Source organism: Rhyacophila brunnea, unplaced genomic scaffold (genome assembly GCF_057557595.1).
Source record: "Rhyacophila brunnea isolate RB1 unplaced genomic scaffold, BYU_Rbru_1.0 scaffold_11, whole genome shotgun sequence".
NCBI lineage: Eukaryota > Metazoa > Arthropoda > Insecta > Trichoptera > Rhyacophilidae > Rhyacophila > Rhyacophila brunnea.
This window is the reverse complement of record NW_028232763.1, coordinates 16,842,728-16,867,851: the sequence shown is the minus strand read 5'-3', so window position 1 is coordinate 16,867,851 and position 25,124 is coordinate 16,842,728. Positions and strand designations below refer to the sequence as shown.

Here is a 25,124-nt window from a genome sequence, read left to right as displayed (position 1 = left end):
ATATTACTTTAACTAGCTTAAATGGTAGTCGATTTTAAATTTACCATGAAAAAGTCCGAGTGAACTCTTTATATGACGTGATTTGTATTGCAACACTTACTTACGGCTTACCACAAAAAATAAAATAAAGACAACATGTGAATCCCCACGCTGTAAACCTTGGTATAATTTCCCCTTACCGCCGCGCAGTAGGCTGTTTGCATAGGTACAATGAATGCCTAAAAGAAGACCAAAACTTATAATTTTCACGACTAATAGGAAAATGAGTACCTATTTCTTCTGCCAGGGCTGTTATTTAATTTGTAACGCCTCAGTATAATCAGCCAAATGGGCGATGATACATATTTTGTAGATCACTGCCAGTTTTGATACTGGATAGTGTTACTGCTATATAAAGAATGCATCATTCTGTATATGCAGTGTACATTTAATTATTATCTGTGCCACTTTTATTATGTTGTCTGATTTTGTTCTTTGAGGTGAGACATTATAATAATTATCATCAATTAACAGTGCATTACTTCAATTCAAAACTAATTTATAAGTAACATTTTTAATATTTTTAAGAATTAATTTATTACACACATACATTACCATATTTAATTCTGAACATATTATACGGCACTTCACAGAGAAGGTTGTATTAACATATTTTTGTTTGTACGAGAAATATGTGTTACCACTTGATTGACCAAGAAGATATATACTTCGGGCCTAAACACACATTAGAAAATAACATTTGAATTTGCCAGATCAGGGTTTTAAGCCTGGGACCCATGACATTATAGCCGACACGTTACTGATTGGTCATTGTGGATGTCACAGTGAACAGCCAAGTCAGATTACTAATTTTTTATATGTATAGATAGATAAACGGACGTCTTATATAATTATTGATCTAAACAGTGATGCGTATATTATTGTCTACATAAAAAAAATGAGTTTAAATAATATGTCAAAGAATTCTCCTACAAAATAAATATGGCATTCAAGTGTTGGATGAATCTCGCGAGTTCAGAACTACAGGGTTCTAAGTGCTTATTTTTGGCGAAACAAAAGTAACAATGAGGCAGCTTAGAATTTACTTCTTCATTGTTATGTTAGGTTATAACCTTGTAGTATTAGACTCGCGATCTCTCAATGGATGAAACGGATTATGTTTTATTATATTATTGTTATATTATATTTCTAAAGCATAAGCACTAGGTACTGCATAATATTATTACGTAGGTGTATTTTGTTTTATCATTATTAATTTTATTTTTGCAGTGTTACTATATTATAGAATTCTTTACAATAGCATAATATAAATATATTGTAATATTACTATAATATTGATTATTTGAATTATTTATCAAAACATTGATTTGTATGTGTTTTACTTTATATATCTAACTACTGAAATATTTTCAAAGAATTATTATCTCTAGCTTTTTAAAATATAGTAACAGTACGGTAGGTAATATTAATTATAATAGAACGAATACTTCAAAATGTAAACAATAATTATAATATACTGGAGAAAATTACCAGTTGACAGTGCCACCTGTCAACATTATTGGATGGGGCGATATGCTAATACTCCACTGAAATCATATGTCAAATTATTATCATGTGTTTGTATTTCACGATCCGATTAAAATAAATGTTTTTCATATTTGCGTGTCTGTTTATTTTTCAAATTTAGAGTTTGCGTTTACGTGTCTTCTCTCACCTTACCCAATTTAATACGTTTTCTGAACTCTCTTGAATTGCGGTCATATCGCAGTTCATCTTGAGTGTTTGTATCGGTAATATATGACCGTATAGTATTGAGATGAAATTAATGTCTGAATAAAACAAAAAAAAATACGTGATAGAAACCACCGGAATGTAACGGAAAGACAGTTGAAAATAGATAACTAAGTAAATTAGACATACAATCATATCGTGTAATTATATTAAATATTTAATTCTAGTAGGTCCTCGTAAGTATAAAATTCAATCTGATGAATTTAATCAAATTGGAACATATCATGGGTCTGCAATGCTCCACATAGGTACCTATAATGCGTTATGTTTTGATCTAAATATTATTCGGACATCTCTTTCCAGTAATGTTAGATTTTAATAATAATGTATTGAATTATAAAATATACGTAATATTATAATATATTATTCTTTTTTTAACATCACAACAGACCACGAAGCCCAATGGTAGTATAGTAGGCGGCTCTCGTGGTGCAGTGGGTAAGGCGCTGGCCTTCCACCCGAGAGTTCTGGGTTCGATCCCGGTCATGACTAAAACATTTATGTGTTTGTCTCAAAAGCCTGGGTGTTTGTGATTGTTCAAAATTACAACAACCACCTAGTACGAAAAAGCAAGAACATGGTTATTAATAATTCTAAAAAAAAATGGTAGTATAGTGAAACAGCATTGTAGTTCATAATAATAGAAGTGAAATAATTACAAATACCCATAATAATTGAGACAATCACATACATTTATTATATTGTGACCTCACCGGGAATCGATGCCGAAGCCCCCGGATGAAAGGCCAGGATTATGCTATAGCATAATAATATAATACGTAGGTACAATTTAAATATAACCAATCGTAGCCACACCCCTAAAATTTACCGTCAGCCCTTAGTAAAATGCCATGTCTCACATACAGGATACGTGATAGGGTATCGTCGTATTAGTTTAGTATCTTTGTTAACAACTGAATTAATGCAACTTTGGTGGTCGTTTAAAAACGCATATCTTTCAGCAAGCACTATTAATTCTGGACTACTCATATATTAAAAGCGTTAATTGGTGTAAACAAAGTCAGGCCACTGGCCATTATTACGAAAAATCTCAACAGGTGCAAGTTTCGCTTCGCTTAATGCTTACAACGAATCCTCTACAAAGCGCCAGATTTCCCAAAGAGAGAGAATGCGAGAGAGAGAGAGAGAGACCACGCAAAGAGAAGAGGGACCAAAGCAAACAAAAGCATGTTTTTAATTTCGGTTTTTATTTAGAAATGTTGAATGCCTTTCTAGCTAGTTCAGCGGTGGGCCAAAGTTTAACTCGTCCGCACATTCAAAGTCAGTGAAAAAGTTGGCTCTTTCTAACAGACGAAGAATGGAATTTTTCACCTACCGCAGGGTGTTATTTGACTATAAATGTTGGAATTGAATGCAGTACTGCATTTTACTGTTTTCAAAAAACAATGGTATTTGTAAACCCATCGTATACCCATTATTTCTGTACCTGAGAGCCAGAATACCTTATCTTCAAAAATAACACTGTCCGAAAAACGAAATTTAAGATTTTTCATCGCCTCAATGTCAAGAAAATTTGGGTTTTATTCTTTAAAAATTAGGTATCTGATATAAATTGACTCGAAATACAAATTGGTAATTAAAAATTTTGGAACAAAATTTTTACATTTCGAACTCGTTTCGGCAAAGGCTTTCTGGTTCTGAGATACAAATTCTAGTGTTTATTTACTTATAATATTTATCATTTAAAAAATCTAACCCAACCCAACTGAAAATTAAAAACGGTACATGTTCAAACACGCGCGTTACCATGATCTTACTCCCTACTTCATTAATAATTGTTTGTCAATTTATGGGTACGGCCGAATGTTGTAGCTTAGCCACTGGGAAATGCCAATAGAAATGGCGTATTTCAAAAAAATACTAGGTACCTTATTTTTAGGTCAATAATTATTATAAAGCAAACATTATTCGTAGAATGTTTATCACATTTGAATGGTCAAAGATATAGCTCAGTATCTTTAGAATTATCTTAAAATATGTAAATCTTGCCCATTTTTTGAATAATAAAATGCATAATTATTGTAAAATTGGGATCACAGAGAATATCAATATATTTTTTTATCGTACATATTTCATTATAATAATGTCGAGATAAATTTTACTAATGGTTTTATAAATGCTTTTAAAAAAAATATATATATTTTAATAGTATATATGAAAAATCTTAACACCACTGCACATGGATGTACTGAAATATGACTATATTCCAAAACATTAAAGCGAGAGGTTTAAAAGAATACTATATTATGTAATAAATATACTTTATGCAGTCATCAAATGTTTAAAATAAATATAAAGGATAATAAGGCTTCAAAATTATATAAATAGATTATCTACAGAAAATAGCTTAAAGCCTTCATTTTGACCTACGCGACGCACAGGGGGGTCGTTTGATAATACATAATAATTATATTATCTATCTACTTGAAACCTAAAAAATGTCGCCACTAACATTTGTATTTTGTTTTAAACAGAATTGATTCGACGATAGTTTTAATAATAATATTTTTATAACTATCGTCTATATAATTCTATACGTCTAATATATTATATTATTTTCCTATTTTTGAAGATCATATTTCCTACTTTTCACTTGTTGAAAAAAGCTGTGGAAACTTTGTTTGTATGAAAAAATGCTTAGGTACATTTACATTGACGAAAAAAAAGTGTCATTATTTCCATGTGAAAATTCTTCATTATTGTTTCAGGCAAAATTAATAAATAAAAACGAAGAACTTAAGAATTTAATAAAAAAAAAAGTTTAAATATTTTCACAAAGTTCTAAATACATTACAATTTAAAGTAATTTTGTAACCATTTTTTATGAAAACTACTTGTTACTTTATATAAAACTGTAAACGAATATTATAAGTATATTATGCTTGTTGATGACAATGATAATAAATTATGTACTTACTAGAAAAAAGTTATATTGTTTTCGTTTTCAATTATTAGTCAATTTCATAGTAGTTTATGCCCAAGATGACTGAGCGACTTAGGCGTCGGTTTGTAATGTCGTGAATCCCAAGTTCAAATCCTGGGGTTGGCAAATACACATATTGTTTTTTTCTATTTGTGTTTGGAGTCAAAGTATGGACGTACTAGGTTGAAAAAGTGGCTAACATCCATTTATCGTAAACACGAAATCTGTTAACAACTTATACTCTGTGGAGGCCCATAATATTATGATCCTCTTAGGATCGAACATGGTGAAGTAATTATAGTAGTAACGTGCTCCGTAGGTACATCTTCTACTACTACTTCAGCCTGTCTCGCCCCCACGTTAGAGCATAGGAGAAGCGCAAATTCGCGCCACTTTCCCCAATCCATAGCCATCTCAGCGCGTAGGTCACTTTTGTAGCACCGATGTAGGGTGAGATAAGACCAGCCACGGCGAAGGCATCCATGAGGCTGTGCAAAAACGAAGTTCATACTCTCTGGCGGCATCCGGAACATAATATATCCCAGGCCCGTGATGTACCAGCCACAGGTTCGTGATTAGATACCTCAATCACCTCAAAAATTCCGTGTCCGCTCACGAACTCGAGTGTTTGCAACGCGATCGTACCAGTGTACCCCTAAGATTCTGCGGAGATATCGATTTTCAAAGCTCAAAAGTCGAGATGTTTGAAGCTTTATAAGATTTATATGAGATGAAAATTTTGGGTATGTCTGCTTTTGATAATGAATGTCACATATTTTTCTGCTTGTCAATGAATTATTATATGTATCGTTGCATTACATAGGAGGGTTGTCCAAAAATTAAAGACCTTTATTATTTTAAAAATCAGGAAAAATTTATTTTTACAAAAAAGCATACGAAATTTTAGGTACATATCCCCACTATTTTTCGACGTAGTCTCCGTTACGATCGATGCGCTTGGTGAACCGTGGCACTGGGTCCTTGATTTCCTTGTCGTAGAACTCCGCCGCCGCCGTCCTCAAAAATGTTCTCACCTCTTCCTCCACGTCCTCATCGATCTTGAAGCGATTTCCGGCCAATTTTTGTTTCAAGTGAATAAAAAGATGGTAATATCTCGGCACCAGGTCGGGGCCTATGAGCAGGATGACGGAGGATATCCCATTTTAATGAGTCCAAAAGATTAAAAAAAAAGCGCTTTTCACACGATTTTGTTTGTTGCTCCGTCAGCATTTTGGGTACCCAACGAACACACCTTTGCATACCCTAATTTTCCCCTCAAAATCGTTTGTATGGTAGACTAACTGACGTCTGGCGATCTTCACGAACTTTATCATTGATTTTCGTCAACAAAACGTCACCAATTGAGGATCTCCTTCATCTCCCTTTCTCATCATGAACACTCGTTCTACGACTCGAAAACTCAGTACACCACTTCCTGACATTCCGCTGGTTCATCACATTACCATAATTGGATGTGAGACGGCGTTGGATTTCAACAGGGTGGACTCCCTTCTGGTTGAGAAACAGAATGATTGAACGCAACTTGCAGGCGGCGGAATTCGACAACGGAGTGTCCATCTTAGCAAAGGTCGTACTAAAGCAGCTATCATCCCGGCTCACCACTCGTTATGGAGAGCGAAATATACGCTACACGTCAGTGCTGCCATATTTTGAGATATAACGACCGCATTGCCAAATTTGTTAAAGGTCTTTAATTCGTGGACAACCGTATTATGTATGTAATGAGAATGTTATTATAACATTATCGATAAAACCAAGAATACCCTTGTAATTGGTATATTTTTTTTAATTTTACGAACTATAAATAGCTGTTATGAAGTTACATATTACTTATACCTACGTTATTAAGGCTATATGTACTTCAACTGAGGCATGGTCTAAAAAGTTCGTGACTATGCTACGCGCTTATTGTGCAAATGACGCGTGCCGAACAAAACATAATTTATCATAAAAATTCAAAATGCGTCCATTTAATGTTATGTTTATTGTTATATTAGTAATAATATTAATGTATTCATACGTTTTTTAGTCATCTTTACACGATATAAGAATATATTATGTATTCCTCCGACACCATCACAAAACAAATGGACGTTCTCACACCTCGACTACCGCTCTCCGATTGGCGACGAGTGCGAAATTTCATCCCACCTATTCTTGAAAATTATTTGCCGTTTCACTTATGTATACTCTTAACAAAAATTCTGGTAGTACCTAAATACAAATACAATATTATTAACCAATAAATTATTTGCATGAATATTGAGTCATCTCAAATAACAGCGATGATACGTTTTAACCGGGTGTTCAGGAATAGCATGTTCATAAAGAACATCCGTTCACGCGATGCGAATGAAATATGTCTTGCACTAAACCGTTTACCCGGAGGCCATTTTCCAAAACACATTATTATAACCCAGAGTATAAAAAGTATCACTTTTCGCCAATATATCTGCCGTAGTTTGAAATACGTCAGGGCCATCGGGACCTGTAAAGCGGTCGATACCTACTACACACTCGCGAAAGAAAATAAAAATAATAATCACACATAATATCTCCCCCTCGTTCAACACTGCCATAACCAGTATAATACAAAAATATGTTTAAAAATTACACATTAATTCTTTAAAACAATAAACAATATAATATTATTTTGTAAACAATGTGAACATAACGTATCACAAGTCATAAATTCATGTTAAGTAAACGAAGCTATACCACGTTAATAATATACATTATTTACGCCAAATTCCTATATCTAAACAATGAAACTCAACCAATTTATTGCAGTGTTAATGTCAGTTTTTCAAAAGTCGTCAACGAGATAAGTACTAAAATGTTACATAAGCTGTTGGCGCGAAAATCAGGGACCTACCTACTTTAAGCGGGAATGTAATATCTAAGATGGGCGGGCTTATGAGTATAACTCCATTTTTGGTTAGTTTATGACAGGAATGAAAAAAACACTCTAAATATAATAACGCATCGATGGAACCGACAGTATAAGTCGCCGGTAGTCTATAAAAATAAAAAAAATATTTATTCTGTCTATCTATTCTATATACCTGTCTATTACACTATCTTATAACTGAAATGAATGTCACATGTCCATAAGTATAAGTGTGCACTTATACTCTTAAACCACAACAAAATATAATGATTTGCAACAACCCGGTCAGTTTTATCAGTATAACTAACTTGTGCTACACAATCTTCCGGAGAATACAAGATTTATTGGTATAACAATGGTTACAGAAATTAACTTCGTATCGGAAACGGAAATAACGAAAAATCGTATTTTTGGACTTAAACTCATAAGATATATCAATAGGGTGATTCAGTGAGTGTTTAACCCACTTTCGATAATGCATGACATAATTACAAGTGTCCAAATCAGTTACCCGTTAGCTAAGACATCCGCCATTCCTATCCATCTATCCATACAGTTCACTTACACTAAGTATTACAATATACATACATTTCTTTTTAAACAAGCTCAATTACATAAATAGCAATATACAAACTCGTATATCACAGGTCGTGAAGGGTACCTGAAGCATGAACTTGTCACTAAAGATCGTATCATTTTTGCAGCTTTTCCTGAGAAGAATTTTCAAGGAATGAATCAACAATAAGGCTCACATTTAGAATTTAGATACTACTTTATGGTAATTATGGTTTAACTACTGTAGAGCGTCATAATTAGAATGAATTAAAAGAATAAACCTAACCCTCATAGAATGGGTAAAATCGGTAAGGTGTTTCCCTTTCAGAGCCAAAATTAAGTACCTACAAAAATAAAAAGTATGACAGACTGCAAACTATCTACAGTGACTCATAACGTGCAAACAGAGAAGTTCAAAAAGAATCGAAAATCTGCGAAGATCAGAAAAAGAAGGACCCGAAAATATTTCATAATATTATATAGAAATATTATAGCTCCGTTACCCCATTATGAACGTTACTATATTTTGATTAGAAATTTGCAAATTTGATTAAATTAAATTCGTCGCGATAGGGTTAAATTACCCACACCCCGAGTGTAAACATTATATAATATACTACAACTAGACAATGACATTTGATGGTGAATTTTCATTTGCCGGAAAAAAACGAAATGTGCCTAAAACTCATTTCCAAAGTGTTTTATGTCATTGCCGGCATTGCTGGGAGGATGACGTTTTTTCTGCGAGCCGCGAGGGTCCTTCCACCCTTCTGGCGCTGGGCTTCGAGATTTTTTTGCGTCATTTTATTACCGAGAGGCAATGGGGGTGACACGAGGTGAGAGTGATTTAGTGGGCAAGCGCCTCCCTTCTTCAGACCCCGAGTAGGCTTTTGACGTGCGACACGTTCAGACTGTCCTCTGACCTCCTCGCTCTTCAGCAAGACGAAAAAAATGATTCACTGAGGACTTCACTTGGTGGATCTGTCGCGAGGCATTACGGCTTGAATGTAGGTGTGCAATGTGTGTGCGAATGAAGAAATATGCTTTTGTTTTTATTAAAAACGCTGTCTTACCATTGTCGGGGAGGCAGAGATGTACAGTTTATGGACCGTAAAATAGATGGAAAAAAGTTTTAATATCCATGAGATAATTAAAAAAAATCTAAGGAAAAGTAGCAATCATAACTGACGTTATTTATCAGTCTTAAATATCATAAAAAATACCGAGTGAAAGTGATATAAGTACCTAATTTTGTTGAAACAAACTCAGTAGGTATAATAACGATGTAAAAAGCAACTGTAATATTTTTTTATAAATAAAATTACCATGCATTTGGATTTAAAATAAATACCTTAAATTCAAATACAATATGTATATTGTTTTATTCACTTTTTCAAAAAAATTCAAATTTTAATAAATATTACATACCATTAATTTTTAATATTGTTATATTATTTTTAGAAGTACAAATTAAGGCTGCCAGCCCGTGGCCAACCACACGTCGCAGCAACTTTTCCCCCTCTGTACACCGCACAACACACGCTCTATCGTATTGCTTCTACAATCGCCACGGCGGAAAGGTATACAGGTGTGCAGGCGGGGTAAAACGCAACGATTCTGAGGGAAATTTGCTGCGACATATGGTTTTCCATGTGGTGGCAGCTTAGTATATGTAAAACACAATATATGAGTGTATCCTAATTCCAATTCTAGATGAAAAATATATTACCTTCTTAGTAATAATTCATCTACTCTAAATGCTCTAATAAGATTCATTATTACGTCCTACATAAAAACTGCTGAACGTTAATTATATTTAAACATATTTAAATTTTTAATGTATTTATAAGAATCGTTTTTTTGCAACCAAGGGTTGTTGTCGTCCCCAAATTTTATTGATTATAAAAGTATATAAAATTTGAATTTAGTCAAGTAATTTGAATAGCTTATTTAAAACAAATCACAGACTATTTTGTATTTAATTGTAAGAATGAATAAGCACTTTTAAACATAATATTTCTTATATCAATTTTAGTATGTGATATACTATATTGAACATCCAATATTTTAACAACTTCAGAAACATAACTTAGAAAAAGCATTGGACCGAATGAGAATTTTCATTTGATTCAAATGGGTCGCAAAAAACTACGATTTTTTGTTTAGGTCTATTTCTGAAGCTATTACTTATATTTTATAAATCACTATTATGTATAACGATTTAATCTATGTTGTTTGTAATAATTCTGCTTGTATATATAATAATAATAATAATAATAAAATTGTTTTAATAAAATGACGCCATGTAGGAAGCAAAATATTACTAAGAGATGCGAGTCTAATGGGCAAAAAAAAACATGACCTAATTTGTGAATTTTGGGAGGGTCGTATTTTTCAATCTCGCCCACCGAGTGGAGTGGCCTGATAAAGTGTCCGACAAAGATGAAACGGTAAAGAGATTGATTAGAGCGTTTCGCGACGGGCGCATGTATGGCGGGGACCTTGTCGCAAAAAGTACATGGTACTACAGATAACGTATGAAATGCCGTTACGGAGCAAATTGTTCAGATTATTCAGAGAGAACGCCCATTTTTCCAATCCGTAAAAAAAATGCTCTGATAATATTTTAGATTGAAATGTACACAACCATAAAAGTTTATGATATAATATTTCATTTGAATGTCATAAAATAAAAATGCTGTCATCAATGATTTATTCTAATGAAAACGTGCAATAAAACGCACCTATGTAATAATATGAGAATGAAAGCAACCCAAAAACATTATAATAAATGTACGTATTAAAATCTTGTACCGAGTGTGATTCAAACATATTAACTTTATGGGCAAAAAATTTTGCCACAAACTTACCGACCCAAGGACCAATCTTATCTCCTAATTACCATTACTATTCAAGGTATTTTCAAATTCTGATTATTTAGTATGACTATCATCCTTTTCTCAAATATACAAACGATTCGGAGGCTTTGTCAAGTTTAGTTATACTATTATTAATACTATCGACATAAGGTACTTGATGAAATTTGAATTTAAATTCTAATGGATTTAAGTTCTCCATTTGAACAAAACTTAAATCCATTAGAATTTAGTTATACTAATCCAAAATGATGTTTGAGAAGTTTTGGTGAAATTGAGCGTCCCAAAAAATTATAAGCATGAGTTATTCCATGATGAAGTTACATAATTTTTTTGGTATATTATTATTCGTTTCGTTTAATATCATCGTTCTTCTCAGGTCAACGATCATACGGTATTTGCCACATGTATCAATAATAATTAATTATTATTATGTACATTTAGATTTCTTTTATAATATTATTAACATCGTCATTTTTTGCTCTTTAACAGTGATGCCGGATTTTGGCTACGTCCAAAATTATTTTTTTAACGATTTGGTAGTACTAGATATATATTTACTTGCCACTTAACAACATAAGTATATTATCTATGTATTAATAATTCAAAAATGGTAATATTATATTTCTGAAGGTTGATCGGTTATAATATTTATTTATAGCCCAGGTCAATAGACGCATAGGTGTTATCTAGTCGGGAGATTCAGCTATAAAAAGACAATTTTTCTTATTAATGGTAGCACAAATAGATCTATCAGGCGCTCGGATGTGTGTATACCTACGTGGTGGTACTCCAGAGCCGTTGTCTGCGATCGACAATAACTTGGCAGACAAAAAACGTCTGACAAATTGACAAGCTGACACGCGGCGTGGCGTTTCACTTTGGTACATTTCAGTTACATGGTGGTATCGGAGAGTCCTTCTAACCTGAAACAGGGTCGCAAATCATTTATATCCTGTTTGTAATCTTTCAAAAATCCCATTTGATGTTTGTAAAAGATAAAAAAATCATGTTGTATATAGGTACTATATAATATATACATTGTTTTCAATATAGCAAGAATAAGTAATTATTTAGCACTGTATCAGAAAATAAACTAAACTTTAAAAAGTTAAATAATATAATATAACAGATACCGTTATTTTCTCAAATCAGATAATATAAATCTCCATGTATACGTATGTAGGTACACAATTTGGAACACCTCAAAAGCTTACATATTACAAAACACTTTTTGAATACCTATATATTGACAGGGAGCGGGACTGAGTCTACATCCATAGATATAAAGTAGATAAATAATCTTCCATACTATTATGGTATAATAATTATAATATATTATTATGTTATGTTATGTATTTTGTTGAATTTGAAAAGCCTCAAAAACATATATGTTTTTAACCAAGGTTGGTAGGGTAGGTATTGTAAATGTTTGTCGTGCGAATATATTCTAAGACCTTGTCCACATGGCGCGTTTTGACTCGCGCACATTCCAGGTACATGTGACATCATTGAGCCGTCTACACGCACTTGCGCCGTGACGCAGTGTTGCCATGTCTACTGAAATTTTAGTAGATCTACTGATATTTTTTGCCAATATACCTACTGAATTATTAATTTTTTTTCTACTGATCTGAATCTACTGATATTTTGTGTTTTTTTCCATATTTTTGTAAGGTAAAACTGATGATTATTTTAATAATACACTTGAAAAATGATTAACGCACGCCTGTTTTATGTATGACCTTCCAAATGGACAAATAAAGCATTGTAACTCTACTCAAGAGTGCCTTTTTACCCACTAATATTTAAATTTTTTATAATAAAATAATGCTATTTATTAGCTATTGTTTTACATACTCGTGAGTATAATAATATACGTACTTATCTATGACATATCCACAAATAAATTTTAACGAAGTTGAACAATTATAACAAGAGGCATTATTCAAAGGACAAAGGGCTCATGTCTACTGAATAGTTTTATTATTGTTATTTTTCATAATTATTATACGAGCATATTATGAAGTGCATGAAAATCGTTATCTGCACAAAGCGAGTTCTTTCTAAATTTTAAAATCGTATCTAATATATTGCATTTACCAAAATCTACTGATATTTTATAGAATTTACTGATTTTTTTTTTTGTTAAAATCTACCGAAATTTTAAATTTTGACATGGAAACACTGCCGTAACGATTGTCGCGGGCGGTTGAGGTACAGGTGACCTCATCGAGGTGTCCACATGTAGTCGCGGCGGCCGGCGAGACACGCGCCATGTCGACAAGGCCTAAAATGCAGCTTTCTATCAAATTTATACTCTGCAAATGTACCTACAATCTGAAATTGCACAAATGAATCTCTAATGCACAACGATATCCAGATAATTTAATCATTAGTCAATTTACCATTTTTATTTAAGTTCTCAATCTACAAATATATTTACGTAGATTCAATGTATTACAAAATAGACCATATGATTATGTATATAATTGAGCGGGTTTCCAAATATACTTATAAATAAATTAATGTTTTCTTGATAAAATCATAACAACGTACATAGTAATAGATATTTAATCTCCAATATAGAGTATATGCAATTATATAATGTATAAGAATATTAACTCCATTATACTGTCATTAAGATTGGCTGTAAGTTGAAAAAATAACATGCTGATTAACCCTAACAAACTCACATAGTAAGAGGCGAATATTCTAGCTGATACTTTCCGGTATTATTTTTTATCAATTAATTATTGCAGTAACCCTCCTACTTATATAAAAATATATCAAAACTTAGCTTATACCGACATCTTACGATATAAAGTGAAAGTTGTGTATGGTAATTGAAAAATAAAGAAAAATATAAGAAAATATAAATACAGCTAGAAAGCGTAGATCGCAGGATGGATTTTGCTCAATCGCGTCATAAGCCCATATGAATTGATTCGTAATATCATTTCATTGGAATTTTGAAAATAAGACAATAACCAATTCCTATTATTATTTTCCTTAACAAGCTTGCTTTCACAGTGTTTTCAAAGTAACCAATTTGACAACTTCATCTTATTTTTCAGACATCTGTTATGACCTGATACAGGAGTGAGAGAAGGAGAAGATGTAAATTTCCGCGCTCTGAACTGAGGCATAATTTATTTTTACCGTCGCGCAGTAGAATCTTCAGACAACATAAGACGATGGGTGCATAAAGTACCCAAAAGAAGATTAAAATTTGACGAATGTGAAATTGAATGGTAAGTATTGATTGCAGGGATACTGTTGAAAAAATATACATTATATACCCCGCTTATTATTACTATATAACCATTAGTGAAATTGAAGTTAAGTACTATTAATTAACCGTAAAATTGCACAGTTAATTTAATACACAATATTAATTCGCAGAAAGTTATCGATAATTTCTTAACATGCTCCGCATTTATAGCAGCTATGGACCGCACGGCACTGCTACAATATATGTCAAGAATAGTTATTGTAATGTCAGTTAAATGTGAATAAAGAAACCTAAATGGCAATTTGAAATTTTCAATGTTAGTGTCACGCCAAAATATTTTACTAATGTACCAATGTAACTTATTAATTAGTAATATAAAATATTTTTGTATATTGCTAACCACCTTATAAAAAATAGTAAATAATAATAATTATTATAACAAATATAATAATATGTTTAATTAAAGAAAATGCAATATAATGAAAAAAATCGTACACAAGTCGACATAATAATATTAAAGTATAATACAATATCGCCATTTAAATACATACGTGTTCTATATTCCAACATATATATTTCAATCTATTTAATAAATAGCCAATACGTTTCTTAACAATTATTAGCTTGGTACTGAAAACGCCCTGAATTTCGCTAACCCGCTATGACTTAGTACCATAAGTACTTGGGCCGCACTTGATTCTTGGACTAATGGAGATTTCTTGTTAGCTGTCTTTTGCCTTCGATGACCCAACGGATGGATACATTATGCTCGAGTTGGTCGATTGGTAAGGGGAGGATAAATCAAAGCGGATTATCATTTACATTTTCGGATCATAATATAAGTACCTACATGCTATTAATATGTATACGAGACGCATGCTGACGTTTACTCATAAAGTAATTTAAAAATTATTACAAATTTAATTCGTATCTGAATAATTATTAATGAACACATTAATGACATAGCGGTAGGTAAAAAGCAGGTAATGAAATGACGGTAGATTCCCATGCTTACATTGTTTATTGATATAATAATATCCCAGTTACTGCTCCATATTGGAGAAAATGTGATGTGGTATAGGACGTGATAATTGGGGTACATATAGTAGGGATTCCATACTGAAAAGTTGCCATTTTGGATAGTAACAGAAAGAGAGATTTATTGAAGGAAGCTAGATTTATAATGAGAAAAGTATTAAATACATTATACTCGTGTTAGAGTATTAATTGTAGAGTGGCAGAAAAACAATATAATATCATGACCCTGGATTATTATTTTTATTTATTCTCTATTTGTAGCTACCGTATATTTATACAATTTTGATAATATTAAAAAAAAATATAAGAACTAAAATTTCTGATCTTAGGCAAATTTTAAAGTTGAAGTTATATAAGTATTTTTTGTACAAGGAATGGTTACCAATCATTCGTAGAATCCGCTGAATCTTTGCATGATATAAACTTATATTAAAAAAATCGGTTGTGTACTTATGTATGCGCGTTAGAAGTTATACTTCTTTGGCGTAACAAAACAAATAATTATTGTATTGGACCAACACTCATCTTTGCCATAGATCGGTTATAATCGATTCAGAAGTACCCATGATGAATTAATAAAAGATAAAATTTTATCGGCGTGTTATTATGATTATAATATTAATTTCGGTCTTAAGGGTATTTTATCGATATAGGTACCATCAGCAATAATTTTATGTATGCGACTAAATAATATTATTGCGGAATGTACCTACTTTTGAAGAAAAAATCTCAAAACCTGTATTTGAAAAAATTAGCAAATGACTGTACAACTATTTTCGTTAACAATAATAATGTATTACAAATCAAAAGTAAAACATTTAATGGTTTAACTGAAACATGATAATAATTGGCTTTTGTGATGAAACATAATAATTATTATTGGCTTCAATTATTATAAACCGTTAATAAATAAATTGACATGGGATATACGACAAATATTGTCCTAAACTGTAAAAATATGTATTTTTTTGTATGAAGTGTCTAAATATTGTAAATGTACAACATGCCATTGTTTGAATTATTTACCAACTCAACATTCACAAAATTAATTTACTTATTGATATATAATTTTAGTCATAAATAATACTAACATAAATATAGCCTCAAATCTTGATACACAATTTTTACAATGAAAAATAAATATACACTAACGCCAAACGCGTTACATCGGCGTCACACGCCAAATACGTTACATCCGCGCGCGCAACTTTGTTACATGCCAAAAATACACTCTGATCTGATTTCCCAAATGCGCCAAAATAAGTATAACTGCAAAAACATATTATGTAATTTTTTCAACATCCATATTTTGTAATATGTTATTACTATGTAGCCTATTATTATGGCATTGACTCTGCCTTACGTCATATATTATGTATTTATATTTGCTTTCATTTTGGATTGAATTCAATGAGCAGCGGCGTCGAACCGTGCAGCTGTAAAAGTGCAGGCCACACTCGACGCTATAATAAAGGCGTCGACGATCGTAACGACGCCGACGTCTGATACGTAACGTCGCGTCAGTACATTGACGTGGGCAGAGAAGTTCGTTCCACATGGTTGACATCAAAATCATTTTCACAATGTTCTTTTCACATTTCCAGTAAATATTGGTTAAATAGAATACTCGTAAATTCAGTAATACAATATATATTTAGACATCTACAACAGTCTAGTTAACTAGTCTAGGTGCAATAGAATAGCTACAGAATGGAACTCCAAAGGTTTGAAAAAAATCAAAATTTTCTTTAATTTATAGGATTTTAATTTACCTGTGCAATGAATTTTACTGCACTTACAGAGATACTCCATTTTCATCACATTTTTTGAGTCTTAATATGGTTCGTATATATCGTTCGTGCTTCCCATATATATATATTCAGCGTTCTATAGGTGAGATTATCAGAGAAGATGATTCAATAAGACCTCACCTGTTAAGCTTTTTTTTATTTGCACAGTTTGTACCTACGCATGTCATTCCGCGGATTTTTCTCTTGGAAATATTAATTTAGATCATTACAATATATTGAACTGACTTTATAACACTGTAACATATGTGTGTGATATGTTTTACAAGTATGGTTTTAATGTTGAGATATATGCTTTATGCCAGATGCTATATTATTATTAACTATGACAATTCGTTAGCTCATCATAACATTAGGTCCCTGCCCAAATCAGTCAGTCAAGAAATTTAAAAGATGGAATAGAAAACAAATGTTTTCGTGTAACGTTTCAATATTTTAATGTTATCATGTATCCGTGAAAACTGAAGGATCTATGTAGGATGGCACCCAGTCGAATAACGGTTACATACTATGCCAGAGAGGGAGGGCACCGACAGGATACCCGTCTAGTGTCAGCCATTGTGAGACCGGAAGCTGGACTGAAGCACCGACCGGAAGTCTGCAACGCGATTGGCTGCTGAAGACTCATTAAAATTTAATGGTCTTCCTTTTTTAATTTTCCCACTCGTATCCGGTGCTTTAAAAAAATAACGAGGATGAAGAGTATTCAATCCGATAAAAAAATGTTATTAGCTTTTAGCATTTTAATTGCGGAAGGATATTATTTTTAAGGATATTTTTAGTAAAATCATTTACATATTTAATACAAAATACAGCTTCATTCAATATTCAATAGCGCGTAAGTACTTATGTTATAATCAATATTGTTATGACATCAATAATTTATAAAATCTTAATATTATTATGTTATTGTTATTTTATTATACTACAATTAATACTAAGTATGTCAAGTATAACTGTGTGATATAAAACATAGCTACACTTATTATAATAAATGTCTTACCTTTGTGAAATGTATTGCCTCTTCGTACACCCACAGTCACAAAACTTATTTTATGTTAAAAATATTTTTTTACTAATATGAGAATGATGATAAAATAAATTTAATTGACACAGATAGACGTGAAGGCACTTTACTTGATGATTTGACAACCTGAAAAAAGAAAAAAAAACAATGTTAACATTATTTTAAAGTATATAATATATATGAATGGTTTGCTATAGTATAATACTATTAATAACGGTAGGTATGTTGTTTGTAATTGTATAACTTAGGCCTTAGATCATTGCTTTATATATGAGTGTTTCACAAGCATAGTGAACCAAGCCCATTCTGGTTATTTTTGAGTAAGCTAGGTTCAAACATACTATTTGAGTATTTCTTATTCTGTAAGAGTTGACATTGTAAATTAAACTCATGTATTGTAATGAAAAATTTACAAAAATTTTAAAAAGGTAATAGGAAAACGTAATAGGAATTCTAGTAAGCTAATCTCAAAAATATATGTTTTTTTATTTTAAAAACCTCATAAATATACATACATATTTAAAAAAATCCTATAATTACTAGAAGAGTAGGTTTTCTGAGTCACATTTAATTAATTTATTGATATATCTATGATTAAAGCGGATTATTTTGAATAATTTACCTATTTTAAGTGCTTAGATTTAAAAAAAAAAGGCGCGAATTTCAGGCTAAAATCAAATTGCCTTTACTTTGGTCAATGAATTATTACGATACCAAATAATACATCGGTTTTGACGTGTTACCGACGTACTTTAAGAATGCTACCTACACTATTAATTATTGTGCCAAAGTTCATGCTTTTATTTAAAAGTTTATTTTCGTTATATAACTTTAATAAAACAAAGGTAAAAAATGTAATTATAGAAAACAAAAAATATTAAAACAAATCATTAAATAATCTTCAATAATATTTTTAAATAATGCACAAGTGATATTATTCAAATCACGTCGTTAGCACAGAATACTGTTTTACATATTATTTTTTGAATTCATGTGGATTACGGCTGCAAAGCAAGTCAAGATTGTATTAAAAAGTTAAGTACGCCCTCTAGAGTAGGCACACTCACATCAATATTCTTTTGATTGAAAACAACAGGTACAAGCAGGTGTAGGACCTAAGCGGCGGAACGGTTCAATTACGTCACACCGTCTGTTCAAACAATTCACGTTTCAGTGGCGCACGCGTCAAATTATAAAAAATTACTTCGACTTTTTACATTTTTCATCCCCGCCGTAAAACAGGCAAAGAAACGCGATCGTCAAAAGGCAGATCGAATTCACTCTAACGAACAAAAAAGAGCGAGATGGTTTGTGCCTTACAAAGATGATGCCCGGCACCAGAGCAGGATGGAGCATCGAATCCGGAGAAGTACCTCACCTCTTGTTGTCGCGAGAGTGGATAAAACGGGTGGATGAATCAAATAAATGTCCTCAAAGGAAGTTTGTTGTTGTTGTGATGTACCGGCACAGCAACGTACATCGGAAGAGGACGCTGGGAATGAATGTAATGAAATTCAAATTAAATAATACTCATTTTAGGAAAATGAATTAACGATTTTATGCATTCATTTTAATTAATATTTTCAAACATAATATTTTTTAAATTAGGTAGCTACTATGTACACGTTCGTCTAACTCTAAACTAAAGCAAATTAAATAACAACACCATTTTTATTAACTTTTAATAAAAAAAATTAACGAATAAATTCACAAGCTTTGAGGTAAGGTAAGTACCTATCATTGGTAGGTACCTTGTTTCAAACTATAAAAGCCGACTGTCAAAATTAACGCAATATTTATTAAGCACTTTAAGATGGAGGTATATACTACTTGTACTTTATCGTAGATAAACTGTTAAATTGGTTCAATTATATGACCATGCATTCAGTGGACGTGGGTTTGACTCGCACCGAGTGGCGTATTTTTTCAAAGATCTTGAATGCAGATGTAGGTATATATTTGAAGAGTTTTCATATTATGATGTATAATACATTTATAATAAACCATTTTTGGTATGTTTTGGTACAAATCGATTGAAATGTACAACGTAACCGATAATCATATAATATTATAATGAGGGAAAATATTTAAAAAAAAAAGTTATAATTAAAAAACATATTGGTGATGATGTGATGGTTTTTTTTTTTTTTAATTAAAGTAGTGGTTTATGTTTAATTGTTTCATATTAAAACATTTTATTTACGTAAAAGAAAATTAATAATATTGACGATCTAAAGCAATTTATATGATTGTGTTACTATTTATCAACTTTAAAATAATATTATCATAACATTTACATGAGTCATTCTTCATTAAATATTTTATTATTATATAGATCACGTAATAACTAAAAGTTTATATTGAAACTGAAAGACTTTATATTGAAAATTTATGTACCAAACGGAATAACTACAAATATTATTTAAAATAAGTTAAAGTTTACTTAAAACAGGGGATTAGTTATTTTCAAGATGAGATTATGAAGTAAGTATTTTTTATTTTATTTTTATGTCGAATAGGTACACATAATTTTATTTTCATTTAAGTTCAAGTGATATTTTTTCAAAAGGTTTATGGTGATTATTTAGCATAATATACCTACTCATTTTATAAAGTATTTTAATATTTTGTTGTTTATTAAATTAATTGATATAATATGAGCATTTATAGATAATAATACAACAGTTAAAACATCCATATTAATATTATTATTTTCCCGGCAAAGTCATGGTAAGAACATGGATCAAACTTAAATAGGTACTTAATTAGTAAAAAAGTAGTTTAAGTAGATGTTGTAATCAATGAGTTAATTGTGTCTTTATAATATTATACCCACAGATTCAGTTTAAACAACTCTCAAAAACGTAATGTTTAATAAAATGTATAAATAACTGTCACGGCCAGTAGTGGAATTGGCTTATAAATTTTCATAACATTTTTTTAATGTTATCTCTCTATGGGTATTGACAAATGTGTATAATGAATGCCCAATTTTCACAGTTACAAGTAGTTGCACGGGTATTTATTTTTAACTCTCTAATTAACTCCATAATTATGTGTACATGGTCTGAACGATTTATATGTATACTAAATGTAATGTACTGCTAACTTCGCTCAAGAGTGGTTTAAATGAGAAATATTTTGTTCCAAGTACGTAAAATAAATGCAAATCTATTATGTTTATTTTATTTGTATTACATTTCTTGTGTAATTTTTATCCCCGGTTCCCTCAAAGTAAATTCGCGAACGAAGTGAGTCGGCAAAGGAGAGGACAGAAGGTAGGATCAGGCCGGTGACGTTTAATGAGGATGAACCTTCTTTTTCCGTTTGACGTTAGCGGCTTTAAAGAGAACGGCGCCCTTTTATGTCCTTAAAACAATTTTTCTTCGCTGTTTTCATCCGAAATGTATGCTAAACGAAGGCAGGCACCTATGTGCAGTACCGTTATAAATAATATGCCGTTACTTATATTATAAAGGGTTTTTGAATATTATATATAAAGTTATACGGTGGATAGGCAGGAAGTTATTGTGGGCGCGAGTTCTAATTATCGTTTCTTAGATATGACATGGCTGAAATATACAAATATTATAGGTACAATAATATGCCAAGTATACCTACACAGTGAAATATTTAAAACAGTACACGTATTTAATTTACTAGTTACTCCATATAACTTAGAGTCGAAGTTCTATTATATTGCTAATTATGTTTCTCAAATGTAAAGTGAGCTGGTAAAATCTGTATAAAAGGTATACAAGTTTATTGGTAGTATATGATATAGATACCAATAAAAATCTTTTATGGTGCCCAAAATTTTTAACTCATGTTGAATTTTGTTCAGAAACCAAAATCTTAACAATTTTATTTGGGCCCTGTTCTTCTGCCTAAAAATATTTTTTTAGAATATTTCACTTTTGTCAGATGATTCCGTCATATACATTTTTATGCAATTAAAAATTCTTTGTTAATCTTCTAATACCAGTAAATGCCTATAGTGCTTTTTTAGACCGGTATTCTAGTATCAGTTAATATCGGGCTACTGGCATTTTTGAAAAACCAGTATTGCAATCCCCAATCTTAATAGGTATTTATAATTTATAATAATTAATCTTACTAGATACGACTATTAATTCCTTAGGATAGGTAATCAAAATTATATGAAATAACAATATTAAAATACCCTGATTTACTTACACGATTGCAATCACTTTAAGAGTTTAACATTAATATGAAAATATTATATTTATTCAAATAAAATACAGTATAAAACATATAAATAAAACTTAGTAGTAGGTACACAATTGATGTGGAAAAGTTAGTATAATATATTGTATTTTATTTTAATTGATACAATTCGTCAGCTGAATGCAGAAATATTAATTCTAACTCACATTAGAAATGTTTTGCAGAAGAGTTTTTTGAAACAGCCTACTTCAGTTATTCAACATTTATGTAGATATGGGTATGCACCATTTTTTCATCAATAATCCCACTAAAATATGATGCGTACATTTATCCATAAATATAATAATTAATAATTTCAGTAAGTTGTTTCAAAAAACTCTCCCTTCAAAAAATTCAATTGTAAGTATAGTTCTGCATTAAGCTGACGAATTGTAGTGCAAACATAGTAGTAAATCTTAGTATTAATACGCTTAAAGTTTTTGTAAAGAAAAAAAATGTCATTGAAAAAAACTACTAATATAATACGTTAAATATTATGTACACCTTTACGCTTCAGTCATGTACTTGTAGGTGTCTTTTATTTTACTTGTAAGCCTTGCTTTACTCTCACTCTAAATGAGTCACATTATTCGCTTCGGCCTGAGAAAAGCCTTGGGCCAACACTTTATTCGGGACTATCTTCATCTGTAGACTAACATTTGTTCTGGCTGTAAGATACACAAAGTCATCGTTTTGGGAGACACTTCTTCATCTAGTTTGTATTTGCGGTACGAAGTAAAGATAGCGTGCGGTATCCAAAACATTATTGTAAGCTACGGTCTGACGCCTTTGCAACCGTCAGAAAGGTCTTTTTACATGAGAAGACGCAATTTTCAGTTTTGAGACGACTCGCTAATTTAAAATATATATAGTACAATGATCACAGTTTCTATAAACTTGAAACATTAAAAAGACGAGACGTAGCAGTTGTCGCAAATTTGGGTGCCATTGGTATACCAATTAAAATAAAATAATTGAGAAACTTTAGAAACAATTATGAATATCCGTTAATGAATACAATTTTATTTACAAACTATTACTACTTCGAATTATATTTCATATTATAGAGAGTTCTAAACACAAAAACGATAGTTTCCATTTTGGGAACTTGTTTGCAAACAAATAATACTGTTACTTATTTTTTCGTGTATGTTTCTTCTGGAAAACGTATTTTAAAATATTATTTGTATAACTACTAATTTTATTTTAAATAACATTTATAATAATTGTTTTAGTAGGTATACCTATTAGAAAGAAATGAAATAATTTATTGGTTTGTCAACATCTTTCCAAAATATAAACTGCTGTTATTGTTTCACCATTAAATAAAAGTTGATATAAATAAAAAGGATTTCAAGTTAAACACATTTATATTTTTATAAAAATCGATGTTTTTTAAAATAAATATAAAAAATATTAAAACTACGAATTAGTCAAAAGTGATGCTTATAAAACTTAATAAACTAAATTTTAATAATAAATATGAGCATAAAATATAATAATAAGGTGGGGTCCGATTCAACAAATTCACATTTTATTACATTTTTTACAATTTTTTGTTTATCTTTGACTAAAAATAAAAATATATTTCTTTTTAATGTTTTCAGATATATATCTGTTAACTAATATAGTTGACATTTTAAATAATCAAAAACATGTCTCAAATTGCAAGCTTCGTATTTTTCCGCTAGCTGCCTATGGTAGGTAAAGGCATCGCTTTAAGAAAGTCACATACATATTGATATTTTAACTTCACCAAGAATCAAACCAAGCCTTAGATGAGTAAGTATCCAGTACCATACAGATTTATTAGACTATGGTACAATGTATGACATTATCAAAAGAAATAATAACAAATATTAACAGATATACCAGCTGTCGAAAATTTGGAATTAAATCACTACACTATAAAAATACCTGTTGAATAGTAAAAGTAACATATTGTAGCGTCCTAGCTCAGCGGACAACTTATACTGGTAGATCTGTCACTAATTTTTCAACCAATATCATTTCTTGTATGACGTATCAAACGGTCAAGTCGGAACGGAGCACTCCATCTAAAACGCTCTCAATGCTTTCTTGTTTACCAATCGACTGCGGGGAGTAGCAGGGCCAGTGGAAATTACTGTTTGTTCAATGTGACCGTAACCATTTCGGTTGACTTTGATAAGACTTGCGAAAATACTGACCGTTAAATGAAAGCTCTCTCGTAGGCGATGCAAATAAACGGGTAATAACAATCAAGTGGCAGTGGACGCTTTGCGAGTTTGTTTAGGTAGGCGGCATACAATTACGTCCGGATTTATGATAATGTCAAATAATAATGACAGCTTCAGCAAACACTTCTCTATGCTGACTTTACAGAGTAACATTGTTTTAGGTAAATGTAATTAATTATATCATCAAAATTTAGAAAATAAATAAATTTAAATTAAGCCTTACGTAGTATTATTATTTAAGTACTTTTAAATTGAGGGTTCCCCGGAATAAAATAGTGTCAACCCTCATTTTGGTAAGAATTAGTTCGCCATTTACGAGAATTGCCTCTACTCGTACGCACGAGTAAAAGGAACATTATAAAAGTGATTTTCAATTCGACCAAAAAGTATCATATATTTTTATCCAAAGACATTTCAATAACTATATTAATGTAAATCAGGATGTATCAACCATAAACTGGTGGTACGTAAAATTCCATAATATAGTGCTTTC

At 31.2% G+C, this 25,124-nt stretch overlaps 1 protein-coding gene across 7 annotated transcripts in view; it reads right to left on the bottom strand.

Annotated features, from left to right (window-relative positions):
* The window catches only part of LOC147078430 (CUGBP Elav-like family member 1), an 807,474-nt gene that overhangs the window by 710,894 nt on the left and 71,456 nt on the right, over positions 1 to 25,124 (bottom strand). For all 7 annotated transcript variants that reach the window (XM_085959510.1, XM_085959523.1, XM_085959480.1 and 4 more), the window contains one exon: positions 18,162 to 18,311. The gene's annotated coding sequence lies outside the window, so the exon portion shown is untranslated. The remainder of the gene's footprint in view (positions 1 to 18,161; positions 18,312 to 25,124) is intronic.